This window comes from Monodon monoceros, unplaced genomic scaffold, assembly GCF_005190385.1.
Source record: "Monodon monoceros isolate NGI ecotype Baffin Bay Population unplaced genomic scaffold, NGI_Narwhal_1 Super_Scaffold_10, whole genome shotgun sequence".
In the NCBI taxonomy this organism is placed as follows: domain Eukaryota; kingdom Metazoa; phylum Chordata; class Mammalia; order Artiodactyla; family Monodontidae; genus Monodon; species Monodon monoceros.
The window spans coordinates 27,897,737-27,911,128 of record NW_021703766.1 but is presented as its reverse complement, the minus strand read 5'-3'; positions in this window follow the sequence as shown (position 1 = coordinate 27,911,128).

The window sequence follows — 13,392 nt, the reverse complement described above, 5'->3', positions numbered from 1 at the left end:
CTTAATTTAACTATAACGTGCAGGTATGCCAACGTCCTACTGCTTTACGCTGATCCCCACAATCATTGTTTCTCCATTAGGCATCTGAACCTTTGTCTAGCTCATTAGGTAGTTCACATCACTGCCACATTTCCATTATGTCACCCAGAAAGTGACTCGGGCATGCCAAACGCTGAATAAAACCCCAAGCTGGGGCATTGTCCCAGGCCCACCAGAGTGCTGGCAGGCCCCAGCCTGCCTGGACTCTCACTTAGCCTCAGTCAGTCATAGAGATTGACTGAGCCCTGTGTCCAGCAAATTGGGAGAAAATGTTATAAAATTCCTAATGGAGATGTGCACTTTATGGTATTTTTCAAGATGCTCATTTTATATCAGTAAAAAAAAGGCTTTTGTGCCTGCATTTCAGGAATATCAGGAGGAAGTCAGCAACTCATTAAGCGGAAATTGTGTAGCTCCCTGCAGGAAAATGAGGCTGTTTTGAGGTCCTGGATGGTCCCCTGTTCTTCATTCTTTGTAGGTTGAATTCAGAAGTCACCTATCTCCGGCCCATCTTTTGACAGCTTCATAGTATACTAGTATCCCTCACAGGACAGGGACAGGAGGGAAATAAATGTCTTGCCACTTGTTTCTAACTAAAAAGGTTGGTGGAAAAAAGCTTAAAACCACTAACTAAAATGTTTCCAAAATTATTTTCAAGTGATCTGTGCTTCTCCTTGCCTTGTTATACATGTAACTGTTGTGACTGGCTATAGCTCAGGGAGGGCCTGCCTAAACAGGCCTGTGTGTTGATGTGTCAGCCTAAGTTCAGTTCAGCAGTTACAGTCCTGCATGTGCTGGGCTGTGCTAGGTAGCTGGGGATAGCCAGGTCATCAAGTCCCCATCCCAGAGTTGTTCAGAAGTCTAAGTGGGCTCTTTCTTTCCTTTTTTTGCCAGGATCATCTAAGTGGAAATACTGTTGGTTATAAGTGGCTAACCCAGGAAGGGAGGAAAATTCTTTGTCCTAATCTCGATTTTTGAAATAGCTTCCGTGTGCCCTCTCCTAGGTATTTAGCCCACGATGGCTTGCTCAGCAAAGGTTTGAATGAGCAGATTCTTTGCTTCAGCCTCCTGTGCCAGCCCCCTCCCCACATCCTCTGTACCAGCTCCACATGCCTGGATTCAGACTTAGGGGCCTTTAACAGGCATTCAGTCTGAAAGAAGGTAGAGGGGAGTGCCTCCTGGGGTTAGATAAAACAGGACTGATCCTTCAAAGAAGGAAACTTGCAGAGCTGCACAGTCTGTAGAGAAACATTGAGAAGAAGGGGTGGACATTTGATTTACTGTTAACAATGATAAAGGCCAGATCTTTAAAAAAAAAATAAAAGGTTGAGGGGCTGGCAGAAGCCCAGCATTGCATATTGGCATACTCTATATGCCCTGTTGTCTTTGCCCTTGGGGTCCTTGAGAATCTGTTTCTTAGGATGGGGAGGGCAAAAGAGTTTGCCTCAGACAGTAGCTTCTGTTTGAACAGGAAAGAGGGGAGCCCGTGATCCCAGAGGGGACTTCTAACAGAGAAACAGACATACTGTAGCCTCTTGGCTGGCTGCAGCAGAGCTGACCTAGGCAGGCTCTCAGGTGGCATCCAGGGCTGGCACGGCCTGCAGCTAAGGCCCCTTCATCTGCCCCAGATTTAGCAAATAAAAGTACAGGACACCTGGTTAAATTTGAATTTCAGATAAACAGTGAATACGTTCTTAGTATAAGTTTGTCCCAGTTTTTTCTGACTGCCTTATTCAGGCTGGCCTCTGCTGGCATCTGCTGCGTAGAGGCTTCCAGGCTTGGTACAGGCTGCCAGTAGCTCTCCAGCTACATTGGATTACCCTGATTTGTTGCACTGTTTGTGCCTCTGTGGGCAGCGGAAATGACAGTGAGATATGAAGTCACTGGAGAGAGGGCAGTAAGGGGAATTCAGTTCTGAAGAGCCAGGCAGGCTGACTGAGTTGGATGAGTGTGGGCCCCCGTTGACCTCAGCTGCTAGCTTCTACTGGGTATTTTTCCGTCAGGAATTTCAAATGTGTATCTTATAAAGAGAGCAAGGAAGCAAAGTACAGCCTTTTCTCACTTGATCAGTAACTTTGATTAGAGATGTGGGGGGGGGAGAATTCTTTGCTTTGTTTGGTTGACTGATTATTTTCCTTTCATCTTTGCTTTGCTGACGTTGTTGCTCTGTGTGCTATTTGTGGGGAGAAGGGGCAGGGTGGGAGAGAGTCGGTATATGTTTTCTCACGTTCCTTCCTGTACAGTAACTTCTGCATTTACTGTGTTTAGGATGGTTCCTTCACCACCACCCCTGTCCGTAGCCAGTAAATTTCCGGAATGTTCTCCCTAAGTGTCATGTGCCCCCTTTGTTCAGTCCTTCAGTGGAGCAGAAACCTCTCTCAGGCCTCCTTTCCTGGGAATGTCCTTAACTGAGGCACAGCCTGGGGCTCCTTGGAAGGCAGCAGAAGTGCCTCTTCCCAGCCTCTGGGGGTGACTGGGCCTGGCCCCTTCTCCACTCCCTGCAAGGAAGGCTAAGGCCTGCCGGGCCCCTGGGTCCTCGAAGTCCCCACAGGTTTCTGTAAGTACAGGACTCCCATCCCAGCTCCGAAGTCTTGCTCTCCCCTCACCAGCCTCAGAGTTCAGTCCCCTGGCTAGGGATCTGAGGGAGGTCGGTCTGGCTGGAGGTGTGGTGGGACAATAGATCCAGAGTATTTTGATGGTGACCCAGCATGTGGCATACATTCTGGGGCTAGGAGCTGTTGGAGCTCTGTGACCATTGACACTGGGCTCTCAGTGGAAAGCATTTTAAATGGGGGTCAATAGCCAGTTATTGGCCTTGGGAAGGGGATGCAAGATTGTTTCAATGGTGGGAGAGACTTGGGCCTGGTCACAGGACAGTTGTCCCCTGCTCTCTTGGGCAGTATCTGCCTGTGTTTCTGACCAGGAAGGGTTTTCAGGGTCTGGGGTTTGGGCTTCTGCCTGGGGATGTGCAAATGGCTGAGGAGGTAGGGGGTCTTCATTTCTCTCCGCCTGGGAGACCTGGCCCTAACGAAGAGACAGGCTCCAGCTGCCTGGTGGCAGGATATTCTCTCCTTGAAGGAGCCACATGGAAGAGCTTCAGCCCATTCCCTTTGCCTGGGGGCCCTCAGCTTGTTATGGCCCCTGCGACCTATGCGAGGCCACTTCCTGATGAATCACCTGGAAATCTGGGCCTCAGACAAGTGCCCATGTAGGGCCCACCCCATGTAGGGCTTAGTGGTCTCCTCCACGCTCTGCAGCACCTCCTGGAGCAGGGGCTGGGGGCAGGTGGGGAGCTGGCTGCTGCAGTAAAGCATAGCCCCGTTTACCCAGATCTCAGAGCTAGAAGCTTTTCAGCGGAGTCCTAGTTAAAACCTTTAAAATGCCACCCACGAGGAAAGAGGACAAGGTTAGGGCCACTGGTCACCCCAAATGAGGGGTGCTTTAGCCATTCCCTTGGAACAGCCAGATTTCCATAGAAGCCCCGGGAAGCACACAGCCACAGAGAAGTATGAGGACTAATGGTGGGCAGTGAGGCCCCAGAGCCCAGGAGAGCTGCACGCTGGCGGTGCTGTTGCTGGGGTAAGACATTTTCCTCAGGGAGGTCGGCTGGAGAGCCCCTCCGCCCAGTTGCTGCAAATGCCTCCCCCCAAACAGTGCCGGCCCAGAGGCATCACCCTCACCACCCCGCTGACCCTCTTGCACTCAGAGTGTGTCCCTGGGTGAGCTTTCATACTGGTCAGCCACACACATCAGCTGGCGTGTATTTTTAGGAAAATTAAACCAAACCCAAAAGGGCATTTTGATTCCCTAAATATGAATGTTTGGGATGTGGCCCTCTGGTGGCTGGCAGCAATTATTAGCTTTAGAAAGCACAAAAGGCCTAAGAAAGATTTCGAGACTTTTTTTTTTTTTTTTTTTTTTTGCGGTATGTGGGCCCCTCACCGCTGTGGCCTCTCCCGTTGCGGAGCACAGGCTCCGGACGCGCAGGCTCAGCGGCCATGGCTCACGGGCCCAGCCACTCCGCGGCATGTGGGATCCTCCCGGACCGGGGCACAAACCCGTGTCCCCTGCATCGGCAGGCGGACTCTCAACCACTGCGCCACCAGGGAAGCCCCATTCGAGACTTCTTTGAAAACTAAATTCTGAAAGGAAAGAGCTCAGCAACAGTGGGGGTCGGGGGGAGGAAAAGGAAATGAATATTGAGGGACCAGCCCAAGACTGAAGGCTCTCCAAGCACAGAGCCCTGAATGGAATAAGCCCACCAGGCCTCAGGGCCTGGCATTTTCAAGAGACACCACAGCCTTGGAGCTGGCCTGAAAGTTGGGCTAAAATCCCTATTTCACCATCTGGTAATCATGTGACTGAGGGCAAGTCGTTTGACTGCTTAGAACTAGATTGCTCAGATGTAAAGCAGGGATACCAATCATATTCCATCAGGCTAATGGGAATATGAGGTTAATTTATAGAAATCACCTACCTATTGCCTGACATACTGTGGGCCCTCAATAAAGGTTAATTTTGCCCACCCTACTCCCAGCGTTGTTTAGATGGGTCTCTAGGGCTATAGGTATGTCCTCTACCATTTGGCTTCTGCACTTCACAACAGGTTTTTCATATGGGTGCAGGGTGGACTCAATTACCCCCACCCCAGGGATGGCAATCTTTTTGTTTTTTGCAAGAGACAAATTTAGGTTAAAATTAGTAAGCCAAAAATTTGCTACAAGGGGACCAACGTTGGCATGTCAAGTTCAAGTTGTGATTCCTGTTGATTCAGTGACCGCTGATTGAAGAATGCAGTTCAACAAATGTTTGAGCATCTATCCTGTGCCAGGCATTGTTCTAGGACACAGTGGTGAAATGAATTGACATCCCTGCCTTCAAGAAGCTTGCCTTTTACTGAGGTGAGACCAACAGCAAAGGGCTTCTTCCTAGGTGAGACCGAGTTGCATTTCCTGCTTTTGTAAGCTCATGGTGTGGTGTGGTAGGCGGGGAGAAGAGATAAGCAGGTGTGTGCGTGCGCACAGACACTATAATAAAATAGGAAGCCTTAGGAAATGCCACAAGAAAGGGCTAGATAAAGAAGATCAGATTTCCTGTGGCTGGGGGATGCAGGAGCCATCTGCACTCGACCAGGATCCAGACCGCAGAGGGGTGGGTGGGGTGGGGGGCCAGCGTGGTTTGGGTGTGGCCACCCAGCCATCCCAGAATGATACAGTGAGCTCCACTCCAGCTCCCCACTTGGCCGCAGCAGTCTCATGCAGCTGTTAATCTCTCCTATGACCTTGAAGCTGGGGAGACAGCAGGACTCAGGTGAGTTGAGGGGCCTTGGAGCCAGGTGGAGAACTGCCAGAGGTCACAGGCCTCATGTGCAGCCCTTCCTGGCTGAGCAGAAACCTGATTGTGGGGCATCTACCTTGTCCAAGAGGTGAGTATGTGGGGTTTGCACCTGGGGTGTGTGGTCCATCAGGCAGAGTGACGAGGGGTGGTCTCATTTGGGGACACACACTTGTCTTACAAATCAATAACTGTAAAGCTGTCTGTTGGCCTTAGGCAGTGAATTCAAGCAAAGGGCTGATAACCTGCTTATATATTCATGAGTCTACCCAGGACAAAAAAGCTCTTTAAAATAGTTTTACAACATGAAAGATTATTTTTAAGAACCCTAAATCAGCATTACCTTTATCAAGAAAAGCCAGATTTTGTGCTGTGCACAGCCTTAATCAACACATCTTTCTCAAGCTTATAGCCCCAGCTCTGCCATTCTCAACCCTGGATACCGATTAGGATCACCTGGGGAGCTCTTAAAAATACTGGCTTCCAAGCCCTTGCCCCCTGAGTTTCTGACTTAATTGGCCTGGGGAGGGGCCTAGGCGCTGACTGGTTTTTTAAAGTTCCCCAGGTGATTTTCATGTCCTGGGTCAAGAACAGGGTCAAGACCATTGTTCTGAAGAAGCAGGGAGTGAAGTAGGCCCCTCTAAACATGGACTGCCCCCACCTTCCTCAACAGGGACTTTCAATAAATCATAGATTGTCAGAGATGCACTAAATAGGAAGATGAAAATTCTAACTAGTTAGGAAAAACATGTGCCATACCTAGGGCCCATTGGGTCAACTTGCCCATTGTGTACCCACCAAGGTCAAAGCTAGTTGTCTAGGATGGTTTTTGATGTTGATGGTTAATCAGTAAAAATGACACCAGTTGAAATGCATTACTGTGGGGGCGGGGGGTTGGCAGGGACCGCAGTGTCCATTTCCCAGGAAATCACAAGTGAATGACCATCTGACAACTCTGGCCGAATCCCTGGGCCCTCATCAGGGGTGTTCTTTCCTAGTGTCCACCTGCCCCCAGCCTTCCCGCATCCACCTTTGGCAGGTACAGGCCTTGCCGGGCTTGTCCTGAGCCTCTCCAGCACTCAGTGCTGCTGCTAAGGAAGCTCGCTGGGAGTGAGGACTCGATTCCCACTCCACGTGAAGCCCCTCGGACTTCCTGCTGTAGGGCTCCATACCCTGGGGACTCGCACCCAGCCAGAGGGATCGCGTCTGGAGGGCAGACTCCCTTTGGATCCAGCCCCTTCCCCACTTTAGCACAAATGCATTCCGGATGGCAAGTGTCATCTTGCAGCTGAACCCTTGGTGACCACCGGCAGGAGATCCTTTGGGATATATATTAAGGAGGTCAGTAGCTTATTTCAAGTGTCTGGTAAAGGGGCAACAAGATGATGGGGGAGACCCTCTCTCTGGGCTTCTGGGATCCTCTGGACATTTGCCCTGTCGAAGCCTGAGTTGTGATGAATGCAAATGACCAAATCCAACTCTCTTTGGGTTTCCACCTTCTGATCCCAAGCAACCCTTCCCCGCAACTCCTCCTAATGCCCTAACTTTTTTGTTTGTTAATAAATTTTAGCGCCTGCCCTTACTAAAAAGCATTGCCTTAAATAGTCAAGAATGAGTTGGTTTCTTCCCCCACCCCCACCTTTCTTTCCTGGTAACTAAAGAGCTGGGGGAAGGGTGGGGGGCAGAATACACACACACACACACACATTTGCAGAGCAATGTTAATGTCCTCTGAAATGCTTCTTTCACAAGTTCCCTCTCTCGACCATCAGAACACTCATTGAGGAGAATTATCCATCTGGCAGATGATAAAACCAAGGCACACGGGCCTGAGGTCGTGAGGTAGGTGGTGCAGGGCCAGGTCCAGGCCTCCTTTGACTCTTATCCTGCCCACTCCCTCCATGTGTCTAGGGCTGGACCCAATTTGGGGGATGGGGTGGGGGAAGCTGAGCTTTTAAAGCAGTTCCACGATTCTAGGTCCCCTGGCCCCAGCTCCAGTATCAGGTCAGAGGCTCCTGAGCTCCAAAAGCTGCCATTAAGGAGTATTCTGATTAAGAATGCACTGTGGAGTTCAAAATCGAGCAGAATGACCACGTTTTTCCTCTATTTTTTTCAAGAAAGACAAAAAGGTTTACAGGAAAGTTAGAAAAACTGAAGGTGTATTTAAAAGTGAAAAGCTGGGGCTAGGAGAAACAATGGGTTTGGCTCCTTGGTCTCTTGGAGAGCACATAGGCTGAGTCATCAGGGTGAAGAGCACATGGTCATGCCTGTGACTACAGGACCGAATTTCTGTTAGAATCACTGCTTCAGTTTGTGTTGATGCAGCAGGAATGAGCTCAAGCCACCCTTGTTTTGGAATCTTTTCCAAGTTTGGGTGGAGGGATCAAGGGTTGATGGAGATTTATTTTCTTTATGAGAAGAGGAAGAGGGGGAAAAAAGTGAAATCTCTTTTTATCAGATAGTGACTACTGATTATAATTCTACTTTTTACCTTGGCTGCCAGGAAGCTAACACATGGCACTCTCCTGCCTTAAATGTTTGTTTATCTCTTTTTGCCTTTATTCTAACTGTGCTACTTCATACATCCCACTCCATCATTACCCCAGCCAGAGGAAGTCATCCCTTCTCTGAACCCATGTAGCATTTTATCAGGGATTTCTGCCTTTGGGCCTTGGGTTGTGGCTGTTGTGGTCGTTACCTCCTCTGAGGAACTATATGCTACTTGAGGACATTGTGCCCTGTCCTTCTGTGTATCCTCCAAAACAGCCAGGCTGTGTCTAATACATTATTAATACCTACAATTACTGTGGAATGAATGTTGGCTAAAAAGACTTTTTTAAAAAAGCAAGTCTAACCGTGAAGAAAAAGGAACGAGGAGTTGTTCCTTTAACAATGAAAATATCTTAATCATCAAACATGTTTCCCTTTTGCTTTAGCTGCCAGTAGCTTCAAGGTACTTCAGTGTTCAACTGCTGTAACACTGTCCGGATAGAAGGACCAGGATTGCAATAGACACACTTATGTGGTTTGCAAGGCTCAAGAGAAATCTCAGTTTTCTTGGTCCTGGTTGCTTGCAGAGGTTGCAGTCAGCCTCTGGCTTCCCAGATCTTTCCAGTGCCAGACACCTCCATTGTTGCCCTTCCCCCTACACTGTATACAGGGTTTTGTGTCTGCTCCCCACTTCCTCACTACCATCAAGTCTGTGCGCCCCCCCTGTGGGCAGGGACCCAGCCTCCATCATTTGCAGCCCTGGGCCTCTGCATGGCGCTGGCCCAGGGCAGCCATCGGTCGGGGAGGATGTTTGCCCAGGCTTGTCATCACTGCCTCAAACCCTCGGAGCCACATCCAGAGGAGGAAGCTCGCCGAGTTCTGGTATCGTTGCTGCAGCTGGTGTTGTGAATCAGGCCGACGAGCAGCGCATCCTCTTACCCGGCTATTTCACGACACCAGGGTTGCATCATACCCATCCTCTCCAGGCGAGCCTCGTGGGACCGGGGCGGATGTGGACGTGGGGATGGGGCGGGGGTTGGTGTGGGGGTGGGCAGTCTGCGTGTGAAAGATTGTTCTCTTTAGCCCACTGGGTCTCAGCCTGACTGCCCAGTTCCAGCTGGGGAGATTTCTAAGAATACTGATGCCGGCCCCTCACCCCCTTTTCGGCCCCAGGCCCATAGCATCTCCAGTGGGGGAGTCAGCATTTGTCAGAGGCCCCAGTGAGATGGTTGAGTATTGTGTGCAGTCAGGGATGAGCCCGAGGGCTCAGAGCTGTGCAGTTGTCTGTTCTGCCTGACTGTCACCAGAGCCCCTCCCAGCCCTCCCTGGCCCTGTTCTTTCTTCCTGGCACTGCTCACCACCCCACTATGCTCCCCACCAGCTTTCCAGAAACAGATGAGATCTGATTCCCCAGGACAAAGGCCAGTCTCCTACCCTGGCATTCAAGGCCCTCCTTGCCAGGGGTCCCTACTCAGAAATGACACCACATTTCCCCCATAGAGTCCTCCCTGTTCCCCTCTTCTCTCCAACTCCTGTCCTACATGAATCCGTGTGCTGGTTCTATCGGCTCTGCCTTCAGAATATATCTCAACTCCCAACACTTCTCACGACCCTGCCATCCACATCTACTCCCCAGCCCGGCCACCACCTTCATGCACCCACAGTGGCCCCACTAGTTTTGCTTTGCCCTTGCCTCCCTCCATCCAATCTCCACACAATGACCAAAGTGAACTTTGAAAAATATAAATCTGACCATCACATAATAGAACGTGCAACTTCTAACCCTGGCTTATAAGGCCTGGTGTCCCCCCTTTCATGTCTCAAACCTATCTCCTCAGTCCCTCGGCTCCTGCCATCCTAGCCTCCTTGCCATCTTGAATCCCCAGCCACACTCCTACCCCAGAGCCTTTGCACATGCTCTCTCCTCTTTCTGGAACCCCTGTGCTCACACCTGCTCACTTATGGGTGTCTCCTCCTTATTGTTGGATCTCAGCTCAAAATTCTCAGAGAGGCCTAAATGCCCCTCCTTTAAAAAAAAAGAAAAAAAGCTTTGTTTTCTTCATAGCACTTATCACTGAATGTACCATGATGATTGCTTGTTTACTGCTTGTCTGTCTCTTCCACTAGAATGTGAGCTCCAGGAGGGCAGGGCCTTTGTCTTGTTCCCCGTGGTGCCTTCCTTACCTAGCACAGGGTATGGTATGCAGTAGGCACTCAATAAATGTGAGTGACTGAAGAAACAATCGGACCACTTTCAGCCTCATCTCCCACCATTTTTTCCCTCCCCCGCCCACCATGGCACTGTGAGCTCCAGTCCCACCACCTGGTCCCTCCCACTGACCGCGCCTTCCCAAGCCCCCATGACCCAGAACCCCCTCCATCCTTGCCTACGTCTCCCCTCAAGGCTCCCCCTCCTCCAGGGCAGCCTCCCTCCTCTGCTAGCCAGTTGCTGCGATCTCCTTGCTGGTTAGTCTGCCAGGCTAGGCTGTGAGTTCCAGTCCTGGTGCATAAAGGCTTAGGTGCCTCAGTGGCTGTGAAGACAGCAGGCCCTTCTGTCCTCACCATTTCAGCCCCCTGTACCTGGGGTTTTCCCTTCCAGGGAGTTTCCTGAGTCTTTCTGCTCCTTTAATACCCCATTCTTCCTCCTCCGAGATCCGGGAGAGGCCAGGGGCCCTAAGTCACCCAGCCAGGGGCCCTTAAGTGAGTGAGAGCCAGCCTGATGTAGGTGTCATTTCCATTTGGCTGCTAAGTGGGGGCTGAGGGGGCTGAGGGAACGACTTGCTCAGAGCCCTGGAGAAACTGACAACTGAGACGGGAGCCTGACAGCCCCTGAGGCCAAATCCCAGGGTTTCACTCAGGGTTCCTCCAACTTCCACTCCTGGTCTCAGACCTGACAGGCTCTGGGCAACCTGGCAGCTGAAGCCCTGGAAGGCAGGAGTCGTGTGTGACCCACATGGTGCTCCCATCAAGAAGAGTGCCTCTGTGAGCATTTCTCAAAGGGATGGACATCCATCCAAGGGCAGGAAGCCCCTTTCTTTGGCATCTGTGCTTTGGGACAAGGAGTTCCAACAGTCCCTTCAACTGTCCTATTGATAAGCCTTTTGAGGGGTCCTGCTTAAATCCCCCCACCCAGAGACGTACAGATATGGGGGGCACAGGAAAGGCTTCTCGAAAAAGCAAATGCTCCCCTCCAGGGCTGGAAGGGACCTTGGAGCTGACCCAGGCCTGGGAATTGTAGAGGGGGAGGAAGTGGCTTGCTCAAGGTCATCCAGCAAAGCTGTGGGCCCTCATTCTGCCGGGGCCCCAGTGCTGCTGGAAACCAGCCTTGGTCCCTCTGACCACTTCCTCGCCTGAGATCTTAATCACGAATTTTCCACAGCTGCTCTGGGTACAGGGTATGTAGGGACACGTAAGGGGGTGTTGGGCAGCTGTGGTTTTCACCAGTCAAGCGGCAGTTAAAGATGGAGAGGGCGATAAGGTCGTAAGCTCTACCCTGAGGCCCCGTGGGAGGGAAGGAGTAATTTGGCAGATGGGGCAGGGCGCTGCAGGGAAGGTGGAAAACTGACCACAGCTGTGGTCCTGGCCCTGGAGTCCTCACCTTGGAGCCTTCCCCCGTGCTGGCAGCTGGCTTGGGTTTGGGGACACCCTCCTGCAGAAGCCTCTCTGAGGAGGGGCCAGACGTCCTGGAGAGGGAGTAGGCAAGTCTGGGGGTCTGGGGAGCCCCGAGAAGAGTCTTTTAAAGAATTGAACACATAGTAAATATATCAACTTTGCAAAACAGTGCACAGTGATCATAATCTTTTGGGTTTGTCATCGAGGACCAGCCGTCCTCAGCTCACCCCTGTGCCTGGTTGAGCTGGGAGGACCCCGAGAACCCACCCTTTGTCCCCATCCCCCCCCCCCCGGGGTAGTTCTGTCAGCCAAGGGTTTCTATGGCAGCCTCTCTTTGGTTCTGGCTTCCCTTCGTTACTCATTCAACAAGCGTTTAATGAGGACCTGCTCTGTGCTGTTCTAACTGCTTGGGAATGTCAGTGGACAAGATGGGCCCAGATCCCTGCCCCCGTGGACTGGTCTTCTAGCAAGTTGGATGAACTTTATGCCCCCCTTTCCAGGAAAATGCACTTAGGTATGAAAACTTGTCTACAAATTTGTGGGGCTCCTGGACCCCAATTGAAGCACCTTCATCTTAGAGGGGTGATTCCCTAACGCAGCTTGCTACCCTAACACAGTCTGAGCATTTCCTCCTGTCCTGGGCCCCTCTGAACCAGGAGTGAGGGGGCAGCAGAAGCCAGCCAGGCCCCCCGCAAGTTCTCAGTCCACTGGTGCTGACTTGCTGATGGACGTCATGGAGCCCCGGGGGGCTCTGAGCATCTCAGAGCTGGTCTCTGGGGACGTAGGTGAGCTTTGAGAGCCCAGCTCAGGTCTGAGAGGCAGGGCAGGGAGGTAGAGAAAGTGTGTCCCTCATGAGGAGGGCCAGAGCCTGGGCATAAGCCAAGCTTAGAAGCCTGTGGCTGGTGGTGGCCTTGAGGCCTCCATCCATCCCCTGCCTTCAGAAGAGCAGCTTGTCCTCCAAGACTCCGGTCAGGGGTCTGTCCTGTCCCTGGTTGTCCCCACCCTGACCTTCCTCCATGTGCATCTCTCCCATCGCCGCCCTCTTCACACAGCGGGGCTGGTCTCTTTCTAGGTCCGTTTCCCCCACTAACTCAGCAGCCCTGTGAACGTAGGCCTGTGCCCGCCGTCTGTGTTCCTGCCTCCTGTCTCCACCCATGACATGGTCAATGGTCAATAAGGTTTGTTAGTTGATTGGCTGAAAGATGCAAAACCCAGCAGGGATAACAAAGAGATGAGTGGTTTTCCTGTGAGCTTTAGGCCACCCACCCCCAGGAAGCAGACTCTGAGACAAAGGTGAGCCTGCAGGGCACTCACCAGTAGAGCTCTTGGGGTCACTACCTCTGGTGAGAAGAGAAGGAAGCAGGACAGGACAGAGGGAGGAGTGGGCTGCTGTGTAGACAAAGCCTCAGCTGACCCTGGGGATTTCTGGAGGTGGGGTGGCTCCTCAGATCTGGGGGCAGGGCATCAGGCCTTTGCATCCCGCACCTATCATTGGATGAGAGCTCCATGGGGGACCTCAGCCATAGGCAAGGCCATTGTCATAGGAGCTGACACTGAGACCCCTCGCAGCAGCTGGGGGTTGTCCTTCTTTTCTGGTGGCACATCAGGTGGCCACCACACTACCTCTCTCATAGTAAGAGAGACTAACCTTTTATATATGTGTGTGTATCTTTTTAAATGTCATACCGTTCATCTATTCGAACATACTAAATAAACAAAATATAAAACTAAATACCATATACTGAAACAAGAGGTTTTTGAACCTCCGTGGAGTGGGTCCTCAGGCCATCAGGCTGTCTCTGGGGACCCTCGTAGGGTCCCTAAGGATCCTCTTGGTGAACACTCCTTCCTAGGGTCCGGCTGCTGATGTCCACTGCCCCCAAACTCAGAAGAGCCTCTCTAGGACCCAGGGGCTGG